The following is a 6,716-nucleotide window of genomic DNA, read 5'->3' as shown; positions in this document are numbered from 1 at the left end:
AGCCTTAAATGTTTCCTATCTGGTGTTTTCAGAAAAAGTTTGCCAACCACCGCACTAGAGCAAAAAGATAGAAGGAACTTGGGTCCCTACATGATTGTAACAGAAAAATAAGTAAACATCTAGTTTACTGTCATTGTATTTTGGAGCCTCTCTTCTACCTCCGTTTAGCATTTACTGTAACTATTATCTTATTAATTGGATTTCTGTTTATATCTAATTGATAGAAATAGGGGCTTATGATGGCTAGGGGAAAGCATGAATGTGGCACCATGGTCTTGTTGGCTCCTAAGTAGGTTGTACCAGCAGAGGACTCCAATTTTATTAAGCTTCCAAGATGCTTCTCATTGAAAAATGCAGCTGGCTATATATATCCTTGAACTAGCATAGTGTCTCAGATTGAAATACTAGTATCAACATTTCCAAACTCAGTTCTTGAGAGATAATTTAAAATAGTCAATGGGAAGATATTATAATTAATTTACATGTCAACTTGACTGGACCATGGGTGCCCAGACATTTGGTTAAGCATTATTTTGCTTGTATCTGTGAGGTTTTCTGGATGAGATGAACATTTGAATGGGTGGAATGAGTAAAGACGAGTGCCTTCCTCAATGCAGGTGGGCTTCATCCAACAATTAAACACTTGGGTAGAACAAAAAGGCTGAGTAATAGGGAACTCCTCCTGCCTGATTGCTTGAGTTGGAACATTGTGCCTTCAAACTTGACTGAAAAATGGGCTCTTCCTGAATCTTCAGCCTGCTGGCTTTTGGACTGGAACTTACACCATGGGCTCTCCTGGATCTCCAGCTTTCCAACTGTGGAACTTGGGCCTTCTTAGCCTCTATAATCATGTGAACCAATTCCTTCAAAGAAATCTCTCTGTCTCTTTATCTGTCTCTGTGTCTGTCTCTCTCCTCCCCTCTTTCTCTCTCTTCAGATAGGTAGGTAGGTAGGTAGGTAGGTAGGTAGATAGATAGATAGATAGATAGATAGATAGATAGATAGATAGTAGATAGATGATTTTGTTTCTTTGAAGAACTTCAGCTAATATTCAGAATATTTTTTAGGTATACATAAATTACTCATATATTGCTATATGAAATAGGACTTGAAAAAATGTTTTTATTCATAATCACATGTCACCATAATAGAATTATTGGGTGGGAAGTACTCAGAAACAACAGGGATATGTACAGATTTGTTTGGAGGAAAAACTATCAGACTATACAACTCAGAGAACTAGACGATTCTTTACCAGCAAGCACTCAAGTTCTGTATTTTTAGAAAGACTTTCCAGTTACTGCCTTTATATGCATTTTTATTTTGATTTGATGATGCCCAAAAGGTTGTACAGATGGATTTTCATTTTTTAGACCAGTATTCCTAACTGTAATTTTGCGCCATGGGACATCTGGCAATGTCTGAAAGCATTTTTGGTCATGACAACTGGGAGAAGAGGCCAGGGATCCTGCTAAGCACTTATAGTACACAGAACAGTGGCTTCCCTCAACAAATAATTATTTAGCCCCAAAATTTCAATAGTGCTGAGGTTGTGAAAAATCCTGGTTCAGACAACACTTTTGATATCTGGGTAAGGCCACATATCAAAGTCTAGCAGCCATTTATTTAGTAAAGATGAACTCACAGCCCTTCCTGGAAACTGTTTTTTATAGAGGGAGGTAGGATGAAGAAAAGTGTGAGGTCCTAAAGTACCTTCAGGGAATGGCACAGATACTCTGCAAAGAAATGAGAAGGGAGGAACGCCAGAGGCAAATGCACAATTCTACACATTTAACAACTTACTTTGGAGGTAAGTATACCCTTTGGAGATGAGGTTCAGAACCTCCTAAAAGCTATCCAGAATGTATTCCTCATATGCTAGGCCTCTCAAAGCTATTTTAAATCTGTCTTAGTCCATTTTGTATTGCTATAACAGAATACCATAGCTAGGAGATTTACAAAGAGAATGAACTTCTTTCTTAAATTCTGGAGGCTGGGAAGTCCAAGGTCAAGGGGCCTATACCCAGTGAAAGCTGTCTTGCTGCATCATCCTATGGTGGAATGTAGAAGGGAAAGAGAGCTCAAGAGAGAAAAAGAGCAAGAGGCGGCCACTCACTTTTATAGCATGCCCACTCTCATAATAACTAACCCACTCCCAAGAGAATGACATTACTCCATTCATGATGGCAGAGCTGTCATGACATAATCACCTCTTACTAGACTCCACGTCCCAACAGTTGCATTGGGGATTCAGTTTTTAACATATGAACTTTAGGGGACACGGTTAAATCATAGCAAAAGCTCTCAGCAAGGAAGAGATATGACAAAAATGAAAACAAATTGAGGGATATTATTCAGAATGATTCCAAATAAAGCTAGAGTAAACCAGAGAGAGTAAGTGGCTAGAGTATTCATTCCCCCAAACATAATTAACTTTTATAGCCCTTTAGAATTTGCAAAGTACTTTGTATACATGTACTTTCATTTTATCCTCCCAACAAGTTCTAGAATCAGGTTTATTACTTCTATCACCATTTTATAGCTGAGGAACATGATTATATCACACAGGGTTCCAACAGAGAACAGAGGGCACACTTAAGTTAGAGTAATTTAAAGAGGGTTTATTTAAAAGAGATGAGAAGTATAGGGAGTCAGGATCCTACAAATAGTAATTGTGGGAAATCTGTAACCACATCTAGGCCAGGCAGGGTGAGGGTAGCCTGCATTTGCTGGAACCTAGAAGGGAAGTGTTGTGTAGTGATTGCTATGAGATCAGCAGTGACCTTTGGTTGTGAAACATCAACAGCCCAAGGCAACCTCCTCCCAGGGAAGGACCAGGGGTATACACGTCCTGATTTTGTTTTTTTCCCTCCTAACTCCTGCTGGAAGCAACGGGAAGCCAATGGCCCAGAAGTACATTGGTACAGGCCACACCTTTTCCCCTTCAACATCCTCTATAGCTTTTCATCCACATGAAAAGTGTGCACCTCCAACACAAGGGACACATGAAGTCCCTTTAGAATGTGTATCATCATAGAGTGATCTTGATTCAATCATATTCCCTCATGAGAACTAAAAAGTTAGCCACTTCTAGTACTCTTTATATATGATATATATAGAAGGAAAAGTTGGGGGAGTGGAAAAAGTGACAAAAAACATAACTTCTACAGGCCATACTTCTTTCTGGTCATGAGGGCTAATTTAGCAATCATAGCACTAGCACCAGCTCCATGGATGTACAACCTGGGCAGTCACACAGGGCTCAATACTTAGAAGTGCTCTGTACTTGGTTGCTGCTCCACTGTGCCTAGTAAATAGACTGAAATTAACAAGGAGCCCTACATTTTTATTTTGCATTAGGTTCTTCAATTATGTAGCTAACATTGCATAACTCTGTTCTCCCAGCACCTATTCAAGTTACCCTTAACCTTTGTCAGGACCTCGCCAGACTGGGTTCTTTACCTAGAAGGATAGCCCAAACCTTCCTTCCTTCCTTCCTTGTCTTTGTTGGGTTCCCAGAGTTTCCAACAGCAGAACATTAGACAAGGAAGTACTAAAAAATGTCTCAGTGAATCTCAATCATGGCAGAGTTATTGACAACCACTTTCCTAAAAAGTATGTACAAGGCTAGTGTGGTGGTTTACACCTGCAATCCCAGCACGAGAGGCCAAGGTGACAGGATCATTTGAGGCCAGGAGTTTGAGACCAGCTGGGCAACAAAGCAAGACCTTGTCTCTACAAAAAAATCTCCTTCTTGACAAAATTGTCCTTTAGGTAGAAGAAACCCATTTGTCCCCTTGTAATGAGGATCAATCACTCTGGCCAGAAAAACAGCCCCCAATTCTGCCTGTGAGTGCAGCAGTACGTGAAGCCCCACATAGGGTGTACTCTTAGGCCAACTGATCAGAACCATGACTGTGCTCCCTGATAGAAGCATTCTTCCCTCAGGGACTAGTTTCTTCAAAATCATCCAGCCCAAGGTTGTAGGAACCAGAAGCAAAAATTATTCAAATGAGTAATTAAGGATTGATAATGAAGAAGACTGTTTTGCCCCTGAACCGATAGAGAGATGGTTATGTACAAACTTCTACTATTTGTAACACTATTTGTAGCATATCACATAATTTTGATTCACCTCTCATGGCAGAGCTATTGACAACCACTTTCCTAAAAAGTACGTAGGAGGCCAGTGTGGTGGTTCGCACTTGTAATCCCAGCACGAGAGGCCAAGGTGAGAGGATCATTTGAGGCCAGGAGTTTGAGACCAGCTAGGCAACAAAGCAAGACCCCATCTCTACAAATAAAAATAAAAATAATAAATTAATGTAAAAAAAATTTTAAAGTATGTAGGGTAGTGGGTGATACAGTTTGGCTGTGTCCCCACCAAAAATCTCTTCTTGAATTGTAATCACCATAATCCCCATGTGTCAAGGGTGGGACTAGGTGGAGGTAATTGGATCATGGGGCAGTTTCCCCATGTTGTTCTCGTGATAATGAGTGAGTCTCATGAGATCTAATGGTTTTATAACTGTCTGGCATTTTCCCTGCTGGTACTCATTCTCTCTCCTGCTGCTCTGTGAAGAGGTACCTTCTGCCATGATTGTAAATTTCCTGATGCTTCCCCAGCCATGCAGAACTGTGAGTCAATTCAAATCTTTCCTTTATAAATTACCCAGTCTCAGGTATTTCTTCATAGCAGAGAATAGGCTAATACAGTGGGCATAAATTATAACACTGAGAATAAATCAGAAGTTTCTTTTTTGTTGGCAAATACACAAAAGTTGCATAACCGTGTTTCGTGCTTTAGGTCTGAGATGTGCTGGAGGCTCCCGCGATCTTTGCTTAGCTCTAAATACACACATAGTAAAAAAAATATTCCTAACACCAGAGGGCACTGTGCTACAGGGATACCTCTGCAAGGTTCCCACACTAGCAACTCCGTTACAGCTTCCCCTATGTTCCTGCACCACAGTCAACCTGTTAGAAATGCCTTCTGCTTTTTCTTTTTGCCATCCTTAAATGAGGACTGTTTCTCCCTTGTAATCCCCTCAACAGAATTCCTCTTCTCCCTACCATAACCTGTGTCTCTGGGATTGTATACACAAGTTTCTGAAGCCCTCTGAGGGGTGGGTAATCATGCTGTGATTCTTCCTGTATATACATGTTAAGTAAATTTGTATGTTTTTTCTATTAATTTACCTGATGTCAGTGATTTTCAGCCAAACTTCAGAGGGCCAAGGGGACCTCTCCTTTTGGCATTTACAATAGTATGTGCTGGTAGTTTCATGTAGTTCTTGGTAGAACTTACTGGTTCAACTTGTTCTTTCACTATGTGTGTATTTAGAGCTAAGCAAGTTTACTATATCTATCTATCTATCTATCTATCTATATTTTTTTACTGCTCTGTAGCTGACACCTTGATTTCAGTAACAAGTCGTTTTCTTTTCTTTTTTCTTTGAGATGAGGTCTTACTCCATCACCCAGGCTGGAGTGCAGTGGCAAAATCATAGCTCACTACAGACTCAAACTCCTGGACTCAAGCAGTCCTTCTGCCTCAGCCTCCCAAGTAAGTAGGACTGCAGGCGCACACCACCAAACCCAGTTAATTTTTAAATTTTTTATTTTATCTATTTATTTGAGACAGTCTTGCTGTGTTGCCCAGGCTGGAGTACAGTGATGTGATCATAGCTCACTGCAGCCTTGATCTCCCAGGTTCAAGTGATCCCCTCGCCTCAGCCTCCTGAATAGCTGGGACTACAGGTGCACATCACCATGCTTGGCTAATATATATATATTTTTAATTTTTAGTAGACACGAGGTCTCACTATGTTACCCAGACTCGTCTTGAACTCCTGAGCTTAAGCTCTCCTCCTACCTTGCAAGTTTACAGTTTTTAAAAAATGTATTTTATCTCCTTGATTGAAAACTTCACGAAAGCACACTTTGTGTATTTTTGCCAGCACCTGGAAGATGTAAACCTATCACACAGCAGATGTTCAATAAATGTCGAGTGTTGAGACAAAACTTGCTTAATTTTTCAATCAAGGTTTGGAAAATTACCTCTTAATTTGTATTATAAAAGAAGTCAAAACCCATTTACTAACTAGACCTAGAAGAAAGTTTATGATGAGACTAGATTATTAGTAGTGCTTGATGTTCCAGGAGTTATATTCAATTTTAATAGGCTTAGATAGACCAAACTAACTCCCCACATTTAAATTAGAATGAGAATCAACGGGATCTACTCTTACCTTCTAATGTAAAACAATTATGCTCATTAGACACGTTTGCCTGAATTGTATCTTAATTTTAACTAAGTATAATGAAAACCAGAGAGCTCAAGATTACTGAGTTTGCTAGATGCAGAAAATTATAGGTTAACAGTTATATTTAACTGCTATGTAACATTGTTTCTAGCAGCTTCTCTTAACCCCTTGTTCCCTGAAGGCAGAGAGTTGTAGAGAACAGAACTGATGTTTAAAAAGAAAAATCCACAAAACGTGGTGATGGAGTACGTACGTGAAGTTGTGCCCATTGCGCTTCTGATTTCAAATAAGTAATTGTTTTAAATTGCCTACTAACATAAATTTTAAAAGCCCAGTCGATTCCAAACACTGACACCTAGGAGTGAAAATCCATGGTTATTTCCTTGGGTGAGCTTTATTGTATTTTTGCGGGCGCTATAGAAATGCTCCCCCAGGCAGTACAGATCAGCA

The sequence above is a fragment of the Chlorocebus sabaeus genome, chromosome 4 (assembly GCF_047675955.1).
Source record: "Chlorocebus sabaeus isolate Y175 chromosome 4, mChlSab1.0.hap1, whole genome shotgun sequence".
In the NCBI taxonomy this organism is placed as follows: Eukaryota; Metazoa; Chordata; class Mammalia; order Primates; family Cercopithecidae; genus Chlorocebus; species Chlorocebus sabaeus.
The sequence above is the reverse complement of the archived record's forward strand: the minus strand, read 5'-3'. Positions refer to the sequence as shown.